The sequence below is a fragment of the Adiantum capillus-veneris genome, chromosome 7 (assembly GCF_014529385.1).
Source record: "Adiantum capillus-veneris isolate H3 chromosome 7, ASM1452938v2, whole genome shotgun sequence".
NCBI classification, from domain to species: Eukaryota; Viridiplantae; Streptophyta; class Polypodiopsida; order Polypodiales; family Pteridaceae; genus Adiantum; species Adiantum capillus-veneris.
Genome location: NC_140937.1, coordinates 59,267,666 through 59,285,310, shown reverse-complemented (window position 1 = coordinate 59,285,310; position 17,645 = coordinate 59,267,666). Strand labels below are relative to the sequence as shown.

General features: G+C 43.2%; 1 pseudogene; it reads left to right on the top strand.

Moving 5' to 3' along the window:
• Positions 1-655: 655 nt before the first annotated feature.
• On the top strand, positions 656-9,697 carry LOC147453929 (uncharacterized; annotated as a pseudogene).
• Positions 9,698-17,645: the final 7,948 nt, after the last annotated feature.

Here is a 17,645-nt window from a genome sequence, read left to right as displayed (position 1 = left end):
CCCCACGGAGGAGCTACTGATTGCTTCTCGGTGAAGTCGAAGACGGTGTCACGGTTTGAAGAGCAGGATCTAACAAGAATGGCATGGTTGGGTTTTCCCACTTTTACAGGTGTTGAAGATGCTGAGGTTTGGCTTCAAGACTACGGCCTTTTTTGCTGGACAGCGGCTTGTCAAGAGAAGAGGGAGTGGCCCAAGCTTTCCCGCTCTTGGTTCATGGAAAAGCAAAGGTATGGTACGAGGGCTTGCAGGCTGAAGAAAAACAGGATTGGAGCACATTGGAAGCGGCATTCTGAAGCCGATATGTGGCCAACACGCAGTGGAGTGAAGTGAAGCAGATCATGGACAACCTAAAGCAAAGCCTTGACGGTGATTTTTGAGCATTCGTGTGGGAGTTCGAGGCCATATGGAGCAAGTTGGTTAAGGTAACTGTTGTAGAGAATGCAGATTTTTTGAAGATGACCAAGTTTGTAGACGCTTGCATGTAAAAGTGTGGGATAAAGTCGAGATAGATGGACCGTGCACGTAAGAGGAGGCAGTAGCCTATGCGCAGAGCAGGACGAAGAAGGTTTTAAAGAAGCAACAGGCAAAGCAGGTTCTGGCGAGTCCATTGGTGCCAAGGCTAATTGCTAGGGAAGAGCTTTAGGTAATCCGACCCTTTGTTGATGCACATGTGGTAGCAGCGGATAAGCGTGATGACAGAGTAGAGACGATACCGTGTGGGCCTATGAGGCCTCAGCAGCTGCAAAGAGGAGTCTACCGAGTACCGCCTGATGTGCTTGACCAAGTGACTTCCGAAAAGCAAGCAGTGGAGAAGATAGCTGAAGTGCCAAAGTAGGTGAGTTTTGTGGAGAAAGTCGAGGTGTAGTCGAGCTATAGCAGTGCCTTGGATACGGACAACACATGGGAAACGGAGTCTGCTTTCTCAAGGTATGAGACATATGATGTTATGCATGTCGATAAGGTGGTCAAAGAGCAACAGATTGCAGGTGAAGAGACATTTTGTGCGGACCAGGGGGTTGCGCAACCCTCTCTCTTGCCTTGTGATGGCAAGGCCATGTTGACTGAAGAAGAGTGCTTCGATGAAGCAGACTAGGGGTTCGATGATCCAGTGGTCGATGTAGATGACGAGTTGCAGGTTTTGGTTGCTAAAGCTATGGCGAGAATACAAGGTATGCAGGATTTTCGCCTTTTTCAGTGCTATTTGAAGGGACTACAAGTGAAGGTATGCCGATGTTTGCTTTGGAGGATCAGTTACCGTAGGTGGATGCCATGCTGTTGACGGATATGTTGTTGAAGGTTTCTATGCAAGCGCCTCTATGCCGATTGCAACAGGTTATTTTGTTTGAAGACAATCATGCTATGGCAAGCTCTCTAGCCAATGGCTGGGAAACAGATGATGTAAAAGGTTTGCAAGGTGTACAGGCTTGTTTTATGTGTGAAGAAGGTTCATGTGTACAGTTTTTTGAAGGGTTATGTTGTCAAGAGCTACATACATGGATGGCTTACAGGTTTACAAGTGCAACGCTGGGGTGGTTTGTATCAATTTTACAAACGGATGGTGATGATCAATATTTCCATATTTTTAATCTAGGTGGAGTTTACACTATGCTTCGGAAAGCACGAGGCTTTCCATTTGATCCGGGGGGTTTATGCAGCTGATAAAATCTCCCTCTATCTATCTATACAGTTGTACATACTACATATACACTACAAGAGGTTCTTCATATTAGCGACGCTCACACAGCGACGCTTATAGCGATGCTCATAGCGACGCCGGCTGGGGTAAAAAAAATAACCGAGCGCGCCCAAAAACTCAGATCTCAGATCTGAGTTTTTCGACGCCCTCAAGCAAAGAGCAGGTAACGCTCTCCCTCACTCTCTCTCTTTCTCTCTCTTTTTCTTCTCCACACACACACACACACACACACACACACACACGAGGAGAGGAAGGAGAGCCAGGTATGCTCCTTCCCTCTCCTCATTCTCATGTTCCCTTCCCCTCTTTCTCTCTCCCTCTCTTTCTCTCTCACACACACACATACACACACACACACATTGTTTTGTGAGAGAGAGAGAGAGAGAGAGAGAGAGAGAGTACAAACAAAAACAAAAACGCACACACACATACATAAACAAAGAATGCACACACATTGAGAGAGAAAAAGAGAGAGAGAGCATGCATAAACAAAAAACGCACGCATTGAGAGAGGAAAAGAGAGAGAGAACATGCATAAACAAAAAACGCACACATTGAGAGAGGAAAAGAGAGAAAACATGCATACGATCCAAAAAAACGCACACACATTGAAAGAGAAAGAGAGAGAAACTAATTTAACGTCGTAGGAAACTAATTAAAATTAAAAGACCTAAAGATCTAACCGACGAGGAGTTGAACTGAAGACCTATTATTCAAGAGAGAAATGGCATAATCAATCTATCATACTTGGCATGGGTGATAGAAAGGTTATACCGTTTATCTCTTTTTTTTATTGGCACACACATCCACACACGCGTACACACACAAGAAGAAGAGAGTTATAACGTCGTAGGAAACTATCTTAAAAGACGTTAAAGATTAGGTTATATGTAGACTTACATTAAATTAGATTTAGGTTTATTTTTAACTAGATTTACGTTTATTTAAGCTAGATTTAGATTTACGTTATATTAGATTAGATTTAGGTCTCCATAGACTGCGATGCCTACATGAAGCGGGTGAAGAAAGCCCTCAATGGAATATAGGGTATTGCTGTCTTCACTCATGGTGGGCTCCGTCGATCCAAAAGTACTGGTGAAATGTCTTCAGAAGATAGGGAAGAAGGTGGATCTTCAGGGCGGCAAGAGTCACTACATCCCCGACACAATGACCATCTAGACAACCTCTAGTCATTAGACTTACGTTAAATTAGATTTAGCTTTATTTTTAGTTAGATTTACGTTTATTTAGATTTACGCTTATTTACGTTAGATCGAGTCCACGCAAGAATTACTTACGGTTTAGGGTTTAGAGTTAGACGAACAGTGAAAACATCTACTGTGAAAAGATGTTAAGATGAAGTGAAGTGCTACAGCTAGAGAAGAGGCAAAGGGATTTTGTCCACTACATGCAGTATCATGTAGACGTGGGTGTGTAGATTTCTTGTACCCACAAATATAGGTATTGACCAATAAAGACGAGATGATAACCCGGTGGTTCTGATCTCCGTGCACCTCTAGACCGAGGTGTGCGGGGATTGGACATGACTAGAGAATGTGAGATAAAGAGAGAGAGAGAGAGAGAGAGAGAGAGAGAGAGATAAGACGAAGAATGCCAATAGAATATTAAATTTGTTGTCCAGGTTATAAGTTTTTTATCCTCATTATGAGTAGCGACGAGGATGTGGGACCGTCCAATCGAAACACCTATCTCTCAACGAGGGTCTTATGTCCTTGTAATCAATGCAAGCATGCTGTGTGACGGACAAGACGTGTTTCTTTGCAGCACGTTCGCGAATTTGGCGAGTTCGATCCATCTATTATAGATCGAGTTGTTGCCAATTATAACTCGTCGGACTCTGACGCTGGCCAACAAGCAGCAATCTTGCAACCCAATAGACGTGTTCGCAGGCGCTTTGTTCAAGCAGCATATGTGAGGCCACAAGATGTAGCCTCTGACAGCTCGGTGGATGATCATGCAGAGCACATTCTCAACGAGGCAATGTCTGAGCCCGAGATTGATGAAATGATCGAGATGATCATGGATTCAGAAAGGCTTATCTATGATGATATGAAAAGTGAAGCCGATACGTCATTGTATAATGGAGCACGTATGTCTAGATTGAAAGCACTCCTGGTTCTTCTCAACATGCAGGCAAAGTTTGGATGGAGTGACACTAGCGTCACAGCGCTTTTCAGGTGATCTATTACAATTAGTTTACTTTAATAGAACTCTAAATGTATAATGATCTGATAGATTTTTACACGACTGTATCATATTTTTATGTTGTGTAGATTGCTGAAAGAGCACATACTACCAGCTGACAATGTGATGCCAGATTCCCGAGATGAAGCAAGAAAGATTTTGCGAAACTTGGGGATGGATTACAATTCTATCCACGCTTGTCCTAATGACTGCATTCTTTTCAGAGGGGAATACACAGACATGGAGAAGTGTCCGAAATGTGATTCCGAAAGATATCGAGTAGATCTCCACGGGACAAAAATTCCACAAAAGGTTTTGCGACATTTTCCTTTGCTTCCTCGCATCAAGCATTTCTTCGAATGTAAGTCCATGGCCGCCCTAGCATCATGGCATGAGGAGAATAAATCTTCGGATGGTGTGCTACGAATTCCTGCAGATTGCGCAGCCTGGAAACATATAGATGGAACATGGTCGGATTTTGCCAGGGAAGCTCGAAATTTGCGCTTAGGCCTGGCTATGGATGGCGTAAATCCATTTGGTCAAAGATCAACATCTTACAGTGTATGGCCCGTTGTCATCGTCAACTACAACATTCCCCCGTGGTTGACTACGAAGAAGGGGCACCTATGGCTAAGCTTGATTGTGCCAGGGCGATATAAAGTGGGGAATATGGATGTGTATCTTCGTCCACTATTGGAAGAGCTACAACAATTGTGGATTGGCATAGAGGTGGTGGATATGAGCCGACACACAGGACGACGGAATGCTTTGATCAGAGGTATTCTAATGTGGACCATGCATGACTATCCCGGGCTAACAGAATGCTCGGGTGATCTATTGACACTCCTCACTCAGACACTGTAAATCTTGTTTTTTCCCATAGTTGATCTATTATCATGTGTATACATGCAGGGCTTCAAACAAGCGGATACAGAGCATGTGTCACATGTGGACCTAGACTGAATGCACGTAGGGCACCCTCACTGAAGAAGCAAATCTACGAAGGTCATCAAGCGTATCTTCCAGAGAATCATGTGTTACGCGACGGCTTTTTGGGAAGAGAGCCACCAAGGATGTCTGCACAAGCATGGTTAGAGCAGAAGGAGATGTGCGATGACGGATTGCCTCCAGGGATGAAGAGACTATCTCTATGGTACGAGTTACCATACTGGCCCCGACTCGTGATCAATCACTTGCTCGATCCAATGCACATATTCAAGAATGTGGGTAATCTACTATGGGACCATTTGACCGGCAAGAAAGATACTTTGGGAGCCAGAGTTGACCTTAGAAATGTGGATCGTATGGAGCAATATTGGCCGCAAACAGCGTCTGATGGATCGATAAAACTCCCTAAAGCACCATGGATTTTCACAGGAGCCCAAGAACGCAAAGTAAAAGAGGCCATTCGATCTTTGCGGACCCCCACTGGCGTAATGCACTCGCTCCGAACGTGTTTTACTAAAGAAGGAAAGCTTACCGGTTTGAAGTCACACGATTGGCATAAAATGTGTCAGGTACGTTCATAGTGGACTTTAATATCATTGCATAAAATGTGGACTTTAATATCATTGCTACACATACTTTACAGTTTATCTTACCGGTTGCCATTGAGGGATGTTTGTCTCTCGACATCCGTAACACAATCTACAAACTTGCAAAGCTGGTGCAATGGATCTCACAAAAGGAGATCGACGTAGACTCCATACCATTCGCCAAACTAAATGCTGCGGAGCTTGTGTGCATGTTTGAGAAACATTTTCCTACTACAATGCTAACCATTTAGGTGCATCTTCTTGTTCACATAGTTGATGAGGTGGAAATAGCTGGCACAGTTCATTCCAGATGGATGTTCTTCTTAGAGCGTTTCATGAAAACGCTTAAGGGATATGTGCGTCAAAAGGCACGTCCGGAGGGTAGCATGGCAGAAGGTTGGTTGGTATCAGAGTCCCTAGTGTACATTGGAGAGTGGCTAGACGGATTTGATAAATCCCGAGACACGCTATGGCGAACCATAGATGATGAGCGCATATCTGGGATTGTCATGTGCAATCTCGGTGTTGAGAAGAAGATGACGGAAGATCTAGAGGCTAAAATCAACCGATTTTGCATGCTTCACAATCCAGTGATGCAAAAGTGGATTTCACAATATGAGGATGCAAAGCAAGAGCGACAAAGGGCACGAATCGAGTGGAGACGGGGAAGACGACCACCGATGCACTATCCAGCGGTTCTGGAGAGCCTACCAACCTTCATGAGCTTAAGATGGTTGCACAACCAATTGAAAAGCGCACAACAATGCGGTGACGAAGTGACTGAAGAAGAGTGGGAGTACTCTCGGGGTTGCGCGACCAAGGTAAGTTTGCAATGTACGACTAGCAAGTGACTTTATTTATAAACGTTTGAACGGCCACTCATAATCTTTGTTCGTTGTAGTATAAGTCATACACAGCAGCATGGTGTAAAGGTCGACATTTTAGGGTGGAACGAATCGACAAAAAGCGTTTTACTCAAGATTGTGGAATCATGGCAAAATTTGAACAGTCTAGTCGACGACGTTCCTCTGATGCAGATCCTGTGGTGGCGGAACTCACTTACTTCGGCACGCTGCAAGAGATTTTGAGGATCGATTACAGAGGATTTTTTGTCGACTTATTCGACGTGCAATGGTTCAAGATAATCATGGAGGGTCGCAACGCTACTGTGCGTAGAGGAGAGTCTGGTTTTCTTGAGGTGGATTCTACTAAGAAATGGACTGACCTAAGAGACACTTTCGTACTACCCGAGCATTGTGAACAAGTAAGTATATAAATAGTTAACATCCCCCTTTTACAAGTTATGTGCTTGAAAGCTCTCATGTAAGTTATGTGGCTCTGGCAGGTAGTATTTCATCCTACAAAGTCTACATCAAACTGGTGGTACGTCATAGAGGTAGCCCCTCGTAGTGCAAGGACGTATGAAGGCTACCATGTGCCAATCACAACGACATCAATGGAGGAGATTAGAGAAGATGCTCAATCAGAAGCCGCTGCGGTGGTGCCAGACGAGCATCAAGATGCTACTACTCTATATGGGGTGCATGCAGAGGAGCTACAAAATGAAACAGAGGATATGTGTTTAAACGGAGAGCTCTATATAGATATAGGAAGTTATGCTGAGTTATGCGAGGATGAGAGAGAGATCTCTTAAAGCCACAAATATTGTATTTGAACAATTTTGCTCCGTGCTGTAAAAGCTCTGTTTTCGACTTGCCTCTTCTATCACTCGATTCATTGCGTCATTGTATTTATATGCGTCATTACGTCATTGTATTTAATGGTCTTTGCGTCATTGTCTACTCTATTCATTCAATATTAAGTTTAAATATTCGTGTGTTTAATGCAGGTATGGATGATGAGGAGTTTCTTTCTTCTTTGTCACCGTAGCAGAGACAGTGGTACGTGGAGCGTCATCGCTCTGGCGCATCATCGCGCGTTCCTACACCATCCGCATCTCCCTCTCTTTCGGAGCATTCGGCGCGCTCCGAAGCTTCGGCGTCGACGAGACGAGCGTCACACTCGTCTAGACACCGGCGCTCTAGTGGTGGCGGTGGCGGTTGTTGTGGGGATTCCGCCACCGATGCCTCCACACCGCCTCGTGTTCGACGAGGCTCTTTACCCTCCCCTTCTTTGCCCGCCCCCACACCAGCCACAGCATCGTCGTCTACGCCAGGTTTTGCACGACTGACTGTTCCTAGAAGCTACACACCTCTACCTACTCCGCCAGGAGCCACCCCACTCGACACTCCTCGCTTCGGGGCCCAGACGCCGGTGGAGACACCTGACGTCCGTACCCCCATCGACACGCCGCTAGAGACCCCTGCCGGGACACCCAGGTTCACGCGTCACCGGCCAGAGGGCTTGCCTTACTCCGTCGACATCAGCGGCGGCATCATCATGGATGATGACGGCAAGAAGGTGATCTCGCGCATGCGTGGTCTTTGCTCTCAGCTGTTTAGACACTATATACTAAACAAATGGAGTGAAGTACCAAGTGATTTAAAAAACAGAGTCATCAGCATACTTCATGATGAGTTTCCCGTTCCAACACGGGATCAGCGCTTCAATGAAGACCTGATGAAGATTCGAATGCGCGAATACTGCAAACACAAGCGTTCCGAAGTGCAAAAAGCAATCAAGAATGGGTGGAACAGGCTAGATTGGCTGGCCAAAGAAGATTGGAAGAATGCGAAGAAAGCAGCGCGCGAGAATCCCGACAAGTGGAAGCAACAAAAGGATGCAGCCAGAGCATGAGTAGAGGCAGGGAGCTCGCACCACTTGGGGAGCGGTGGATGGGCATCATTTGAGGTCGATTTTGTAAGTCTTTTCACATTGCTCTTTATGCATGTTCGATAGTTTAGGGTTTATGAGTTTTTTAGTTCTAACATAATGAAATCTTTGTATGTTTTGACAGTGGTCGATGACAGGACGTGATCCCACACCGTACGAGCGCGAGTACGCAGGCAGGAAGGGCTTAAACGCCCTGATGGACATTCTCAGTTCTCGCGGCGACATGGTTAGTATTAGGGTTTACTCTTTTTTATTTTTTGTATTGTTTTATAAATGTCGTTATATGTTTATATTTACTGAAAACTGTCTTATTGTCTTTTTTTGCAGAATCCGACAGATACGCCGCTTGGACGCGATGAGACGTCTGACTAGACGACGTCAGTTTAGCCGTAGCTAGATAGCATTAGTTTAGGGTTTCTCATAGCTTATGTATCATGAGACGGATTTTATACGTCTTTTTGAACCATGTATATTATTACATTTGTCACCGCAGTTCCTTTTGCCAATAAATTTTTTATGCCTATGATGTTGTACAATTGTCATTATTACATTTGCCAATCAATTCATTTTGCTTATGATGTGTACAATTGTCAATTTTGCAAACAATGCGTCTTGTGGGTGACTATTTTGGGTCTCTTATTTACCTTTGCACTTTTTTTTAAAAAGTGAATCAAGTACAATATGGTTGATGGGTGGCAGGGCATTCAATGCCCTGCCACCAAAAAAATATTCTCTCGGGCGTCGCTATAAGCGTCGCTATTTATGGCTCTGTAGCGTCGCTATGAGCGTCGCTATAGTCTTCTGTGAGACTGTCGCTATAGGCGTCGCTATATGCGTCGCTGATAGAGACGCATATAGCGACGCCTATAGCGACGCTCTCGTAGCGACGCTCGTAGCGACGGTTTTAGCGACGTCGGGGGTTATAAAAACCCAATGTATTTCCGTCGCTAACAGCGTCACAAGAGCACACAACCTCTTGTAGTGATAGCTTCTTATTATGCTATCATGTTCTCGCTTCTTATGCAGTTTTCTAATATCTAAATAATGCTATGGTTGAGCAAGAATGTTCAACGAGGGGTTGGGCAATGATGGTACAGCTGAAGATGGTCGGCCTATGGAAGTGCAAGAAGCCCAGGCATGACAGTTTGCAGGCAAGTGACAGGGACATTGTGCACTTATTTGATGGTGCTAGGAGAGAGGTACACCGAGGTGGAGCACTCGTTAATCGAAACTGCAAGTGTTTTTTGCTATCACAGGTAACACGATCAAATGCTTATATCACAAGGTTGAAAACGAGGCAAGGGATGGGCAAGGGATACTGTATGCAGGTGCTATAGAGTTTAGGATATGGGATTCTGATCGAGGTGCCTACAAGAGACTCTACTTGCTAGGATGTGTGCCAAATGTCACTTTTAAATGGTCAAATGTGGTTCGAAGCTTTGCTGACTGGAGTTCTTCAGGATACTAAAGGTTGATGTATATCTCCATCCAATAGTGCCAAGATGTGTGCAGAATGGTTGCTCAAGCTCAGAGAGTTCAAAGTTTTTTATGTGCTTGAAGTCGAGTAGGCTGCATCTTGTCCATCTGAGGCTATTGCAAGAGGGTACGACTCAAAATTTATGACAGTTGGAATACTCTCGACGAGCGCTCTAGGACGGCATGTCTACGGTGTGAAAGGAGACTAAGCAAATGATTTTTTAAATGTTAAAGCTGGAGTTAGTATAAGAAAAAACTAACAAGCAGGGCTGCATACCAACAAGGTGGCACAAATTGCACTGCAGAATGGCCAGTTGGATAGGAAGATGGGGCGGCACTGCAGGTGTTTTCTGGAGGCCTGGAATTACATGCACATGAAGTCGCCATCTGGTGGCGGGGCTGCATGAGGAGGCTCGCCAACAGGTGGCGGAGGAGAAAAGGCCAAGGACGAGCCAGCTTCAGGGGCTGGCAGAGGAGCCATAGTTGATCAGAGCGGGCAGCTCATGTAGAGGACGCAACTGCATCAGGAAGCACAATGGGAGTTTCTTGAGTAGGGTAAGGCCGCTTGGGGTATGCAGAACCGCCAACTGTGGGAGATATTAATCTAGAAGGGATGGTCATAAGCACAGGTCTGGTTGGGCTTTTGAGAGCGCTGCAAAGGGGCCAAAGGTAGGTCGGCGTAATCTTTTGGTGGAGCTGGGTGTTGCAGAGAGGGGTGCAAGCTATGTGGAAATGGAAGGAGAGCTATGAGCAGAAGTGTGTTGGAGTGTATGATAGGCGTGATGGGCGACAGATGACTGAGCACTACAACAAAAGGGTGTACTATTGTCTGGCATGGGAAGGAGTTAGAGAGCCGCAAGCTGCAATAACGGGATCCATGTAGAGCATCACCAAGGGCTTGATTGGAGGAGGGGCATCGACCTGAAGGAGTACGCCTCAAGAGGGTAGTCACATAGCATGGAAGTGGTTGCAAAAGTGTTGGCCAAACAGGGAATTGCGTAAGGATAGACAAGGGCAGCCGAGAATCGGCAAAGGGAGGAGATTAGAGTGTTTTCACAGTTCATTAACACCGCCATTGTACCCCAAATTCGTGTTATGCAATCATTATGGTTTTGTTGGAATCTCTGGTGTGAATTTGTTCCCTTGTTTTGTCTGGTGCTAGTCCATGGTAGCGTTGGCTTTGGACCACACGAGTGTGTGTGTGCAGAGAGAGAGAGAGAGAGAGAGAGAGAGAGAGAGAGAGAGAGAGAGAGAGAGAGAGAGAGAGGGAGATGGTGATAGCGTGAGTCGATGGTATGTGAGATTGCCGATTTGAGAGTTCTGTGTATTATCGGGTACAGTGTGTGATGATGGGACATCGATAAGTGATTGTGTGTAGCTGGTGGTGTTTGAAGGTGAGCCGATGCATTGGAGATTGATAGAAAGTGTGCGTGTGTGTGTGATTCTGTGTGGTTAGGGGTGCGGGTTAATCCCTGGGCTATAGAGAGGCAAGCTTGGAGTGTGATGGGTTTGTTCCCCCTTCCCCCTTTGCAACGGCTCTTAAGGAGAAGCCCATTCCACAATGATGTCATCAATAATTTTTAGTAAGAAGACAAGAAGATTCTCAAGAGCAAGAGGAATGCAAGCAAGGTAATAGCCTCAAGCACCACTACATCTAATGAAGATGAAGAAATCTCTACCAGTGGGTTTATGTTCTTATTAGTTGTTGAGGTAACACATGCCACTGAAAGCAGGATTCCATATTTTCGTGTCGAACATTCATGTTATTTGTTTATTTTTAAGGATTGAATCCGGGATGATGGCTTCTAGTTTGTAATTCATTTATGTAGATGGCTAGTTGGAGAGTCACTTTGACTAGAGAATTTGATTTTGACCTTTGGCACAATTATAAAGGCCAATTTTTGTGAAACATGTATAAAATTTTGAGATAATGAATTGAGCACTCACCGTAATGTGCACTTCTATCTACCCTCTTACTTAATCTACTTGTATCTCCCTTTACAAATTAAGTCTATTTTTCAAATCCAAGATGGCATTGTGCTTCCACATGAAAGCTCTATGTGTCAACGTAAGTATCTCGTAATATTTCGATATTTTGGGTGTGGCCCTCCTCTTGCTATTTTGTCATAGCTTGTGTTTTATAATTTTGTTTTGAATTTTGAGAGTATCAGTGGATAAAGAATGGAATTATGGAGCTATAGAGTATACTAGTTATAGAAACCAACTTGCTAAAATTAGGTCAATTATTGAAAATTGTTTTTTAATCCGGCTATTTGACGGTGGAGTTGAGACCCTAGATATATTCTGGTTGGTGTTATCTAGTTTGGTTCCAATAGTATCTTTTCAGCTTAGTGGAATGCATGTATTTGGCTTGCAACTATAGACTAGCTTTCAGTTATTTGCATTCACTTGAGACCGACATTTGATTGTAGTAAGTTATAACTTGGTTTTCCAAGAGATTGAAAACATCTCCTCATGGCATCCATGCACTATTCATGTCAGCTATGTTCTTTGGATTGACAATAATGTCCAAGATTCTTTTTGTTATTGCAACATAATTAGCAGACTCACTAGCACTTCAGTGCTCTTCATCTCGGACCTATTAGTCCCTTATCTTTGTCCCATTACAAGGCCATCCTTTTATCGGGGCCTTTACCCTACTTGCTACTAGGAATCATTTGAAGGGACCTACCAATGGAAATGTGCCTATTGCTCTCTATGTTTGGAAATCGATGGATTGTGGTTTTGTGTCAACTGAGGTGAAGGACTTGGTATTCTCTTTTTAATTGTCTAACACTAATTTTTGCCCAATAAAATGGATGTGTGTAGAAAGCGTATTGGAAGAAAGTGAGAAGAAAGCAAAATGTTAAGCATCCACTATTTCTTCTCAAACAATCTTAGGCAAAATCCTTCTCTCTATGTCTTCTTTGATCAAGATCTTCTATTGAATACTCAATAGATGCTACTAGGCCTTACTATACCCTATCTCTTTAGTTTCTACTCTCTCTCTCTCTTTGTATCATATCGTGCTCAACTTATCCCTCTCTACCTCTCTATAGAGAGAGGGATAATTAGGTGCAGGTAGAGAGAGGGATGATTATGTATCTGCCTCCCTCTCTACACCCTCTCTATTTATACATTAGATAGATAGAGGACAATAGCAGTAGAGAGAGAGAGCAATAGGAGTATATGAATCTCCTATATCTCTCTCTCTACTCTATTGCCCTCATCCTACCCCTCTCTACCTCTCTATAAAGAGAGTGCAGAGATAGATAATTAGTGATTAGAGCTTAGGTTTCTTTCTTCTCTACCTAAGAAGAGATGCACCCCTCTAATCTATGGAAGGTTGGAGTTTTTCATTGCAATAGGGTAAGTGGGACTGAGATTTATTATCTTGGTTGGCATTCCTATTTATAGGGTTCAGGGGACACCATCGGGAACTATGGTCTTAGTAATGGAGTCTTTTTAGACTTCCTATGTCTTAACCATTATTGAGCTATTAACAAGCTCAATAGGAACCGGTGCCAACTTAGCAATGTTAAACACACTCCACTACTCTTTCCAATAAACAATATTCTAAACCACATGTGTAGTGACTTGGGTGCATTTTTTTGAAGCCTAAGAGAAGTAGTAACCAAAGCTTTAATCTCTAGCTATCTTTACCCTCTCTATACATTAGATAGAGGTATGTACTACTTAAAGGTATGCACTACTAGCCCCTACTTAGGTCTAATAGTATATATGTGTGTAGAATGTCCTAATACTTACCTACCTTTAATGTAGATGTCGGACGAGAGACCATCTACTGGGGAGCAAGCCAATCATTCTTCCTTTGGTTGGTTCATGTCCTAGATGGCCCCCCTAGCTAGGGTGGACGTTGCCTCTAGTGGACTTGACTGTTGAGCAGGCATGGCCCTCTTACACTTCAAAGGTTCCAACCCATCTCCCTAGGTTTCTCCACCAGTGGTAGATCGAGACCTCCAATGTGCAATCTCTTTGTGGAACGAGTACCTCCATTTGATGGAGGGATAGTTTGGATGCTACACTCAACAACATCTTGTGGCATGCGGTCTTTCTGAGCAGACCATGCCATGGGGGAGGCAGGGAGGGACTCCCTACATCCAGAGCCTTGCACCGAGGGGGCACCTCCTTCTGCTGTCCCTTCTAATCGACCTAATCCCCTTCCATCGTGAGGCCCCACTCCCCTTCCATCAGAGGGCCCCACATCATTCCATGCAACTCTTGCTTCACTTGAGCATCATCGACAGTCCATAACTGGTTGACAAACTTCTTCTGGCAGCACCCGTCGACGTTCGTCTCAGGGCAACGAGCGTCGTGAAAGGTGGAACGACGAAGGATCCTGTGGCTTTGCTTGTTTTGGTAGTAGAGGGGGGACAGAGTTCCCTATTGCAGAGCGTGCCGCTCCAGACGTAGAGGACAAGGACACTAATGCACCGATGCCAAATATGCATGACTACTATTACATAGTAGAGTATGGTGGCAAAGTGGACTTTGTTACAACACAGGGTAGGGTGTTTGGAAGCCATCTTCAGATCCTTATACACTCGATGTATAAGAATTATTTTGTAAAATTCAAAGACAACAACCCAATCATGCACACTCCATCAAGAAAGTGTTGCATGCTCAATTTCTAAATGCCCCCAATGAGCATTTTTCAGTACAATGGTTGGAGGGCTATATCAATTTTTTCAGAAAAACAAGGAATCAAGTATACGGTGCATAGCGACGAACCAGGTTGCAAATCCAGACAAGAATTATCGTGGCAACAACATGGTAGATGTAGAGTGAGAGTGGGCAATGCAAGAAAAGAGCAAACAAGGTGCAATGGGCTCATCCTATAGTCAACAACACGATGCTCGAGCCAAATAAACTCCCACACAACCCTATGGTTCGGGAGGCAAAGCAGCTTGGAAGGACAAATATGTAAGTTTTTTTGAATTGGAGCCTAAACCGGTTTTAAAAATGTTGTATATGAATTTATTTTGTTTTTGCTTAAGAAAATATCACTCTGAGCCGAGAAGTGCGCGAGCAAGAGCGAGAGCGTGCGTGCGTGCATGCGTGTGTGTGTGTGTGCAACAATGGAGAAGAGAGGAGAAGAGGAGACCTTGTGTTTCTAGGGGCTAAAACTCACTATCTACATGTGAGCCCCCTTATTCCATTATGTACATAATGAATAAGTATAGTGGGCGGGCACCTGGACTAACCGGCACATGGGGCTTTACCCCAACAACCTCATACGTGAAGGCCAATGTGGCCGTGAGAGAGAAAAGAAAACCATACAAAACCTATACAAGGCCATCACAAGTATGACCTGAGCCAACGCCCACTTGCTCATTGAATCTATGTGCATCCAGCTCTAATCGTAGAGAAAGTATAGAACGATCGACCCCATACTCCTCACCAATGCCGCACACATCCTACAGGTATTCACCATATGTTGCAAAGTGCCCCTATGCTCAAGGCCAATGTCAGTCACTGCACGACTAACTGCTCCCACTGCAAATGCACCTACTGTAAATGCAATCTCATGGTAATCCGTAGCTTTTGGCATCCATCATAAATAGGAATTTAAGCTTCAAAATCATAAACTAAGTATAGACGGGTATTGGGACATCATTGCTCTAAGCATTTAGATGCATTCTGGGTCAAAAATGACTAGGTCAAAAACTCACTCTGTTGTTAATAATCGCAATTTTTGCACTTGACCTAAAGTGAAATTTGAGACCATAAGCAGGTGTGCTTAGGTCTTATAGAAGTTTCGTAATGTTTGGATGTCATTTGATGCTGTAACGGATGTGATTTGTTTGTCGATGAGCGATTAGCTTTTGGTGATTTGAACCATTTGAGTGTAGCTTGAGTTAGATGCAAGTTGTTTGTTGTTTTCCAAGATATTGACAACCTCTTGTAGCCTCTATGCACTAGTAGAGTCAGCTTCATCCCGTGGATTGACAATTATATTCGTGGTTCTCGTTACATCTGCAACAATAAGATAGGAGCAAGGTTAGACACCCGTCCCACATTTGGCGCCATTGCCGGGGATCGACGAGACCTAAACTAGGGAAAAACATGAGTGTCTTATGAAGTTATCCTTTAACTTCCTCTTGGATCACCTAGAGTCAAAACTTCTTTTTAAAACCGCATAGCTTAAGATTGTCGTCTTTTGCTGTGAGATGGCTCGGAAGTAGGTTGTACTTGCTAAGTACCTTTTAGGATTGTAGGATTAGATTAAGATTTTGAGAATGATTGGTGGACGAGACAAGTCTTGAGATCAAGGCTCAAAAAACCATAAAAAACAAGAGAACGAGTATTTGTGGACACTTTCCACAACCCCATTGCAGTAGAACCTAGGAGTAGGGTAAGTAGAATTAGAGATGGATTTCAGAACATTTATCTCTCCAAAAGAATCAATCGTGAGTGTTTATGTGAAGTTGTAGAAATTCAGGTCAACACTAGAAATAGCACCAAAAGGCTGTCAACCACTGAATCCAACTGGAGAGCATGCTTTAAAGGTTGTATGAACCAGTGGTGGGTAAGTTTAAAGATGCAATATTGAGGTAAAAATTTCAAGAGTTTGCAAAAACTCACATCATTTACTTTTTCTTGACATTCTAGGCCAAAGTAAGTTGACTTGACTCAAAGGCTTAAAATAGCTCATGACAAGATTGTCCAGTGAAAAAATTCAAAAAAGTGCTCATTTTAGGCCTAAAGTAAATAATCACGATTATTTACTTCCAGCTTAAAAGTGACCAAGGTTGATATCAGAGACTCTATGCATGTGTAAAACATCTTTTGTAAAGGTCCATAGAATTTGGATCAGTAAACTGACCAAAAACTTGATAAAAACTAAATTCTGTACTGACTTTTGAGAAGTTGAGTGTAAAATCGGAGACTTTTGTTCAAACCAAGTGAAACTTGACTCATAGGCTTATATTGATGTGATAAACAAGTGTACATGCTCATTTGACCAAAAAAGATGAAAAAATTTACCAGAAGTAAATAATTGCGATTATTTATTTTTGTCCCATTTTCCAACTTTTTAAACCAAACTAGCATACCACTAGTTTTAGCATGTTATATTAAGCCCACAAATCAAATTTGGTTATATTTGGATCATTGGAGTGAAAATTGTGGCCAAATTTGCAAAGTCAGTCTACAGACACAAAACTGTTGCCTATTTGAACAAGAATTATCCAAACTTGATGAAACTTGGCCAGGGAGCTTAAGTTGAGCTGCTTAACAGATCTGTGTCAAGATTGTGGAAAAAAATTGCATAAAAATAGCAAGAGTAAATAATCGCGATTATTTACATCTGCTATAAAATTGGACATTTTTGCACATTTGAGTATACCACAAGGTCAAGCATATCAAGTAGACCACACAAATCAATCTTGGTGAAATTTGGATCACAAAAGTGAGACTTAAGCCAGATTCTTGAAAACTAAGTCTGTGGACATGAAACAGTTGATAACTGGAACAGATTTTGTTCAAACTTAGTGAAACTTGTCCAGAGACCTTAACAAGTTGCATACTTGGCAAATCAAGCCAAAAGGTGTAAAAAACTAAGAAAAGTAAATAATCACGATTATTTACTTCTGATACACAGACACCATTTTGGACTTTTGAGCTTGTACAGTGTTAGACCAACATAATACAAGGCCACCGAGCAATTTTGGGTTCAATTGGATCCAAATTAGTACATGTTCACTCAGTTTCCAGGTTGCAGATTAGTCTTTGGCTTTTTGCAAAAGTAGAATCTGAAAATCTCAATTGCTGACTCACCGAGCTTAAATTGAAGTGAAACACATAGACCAATCACAATAGTTAGAAAAAATTGGACAGTCTTTATAAAAGAGTAGCTAACTTGATTAAAACTGATACAGGAATCAAGTTGCAGACAAGGAATTGAAAGCTTGACAAAA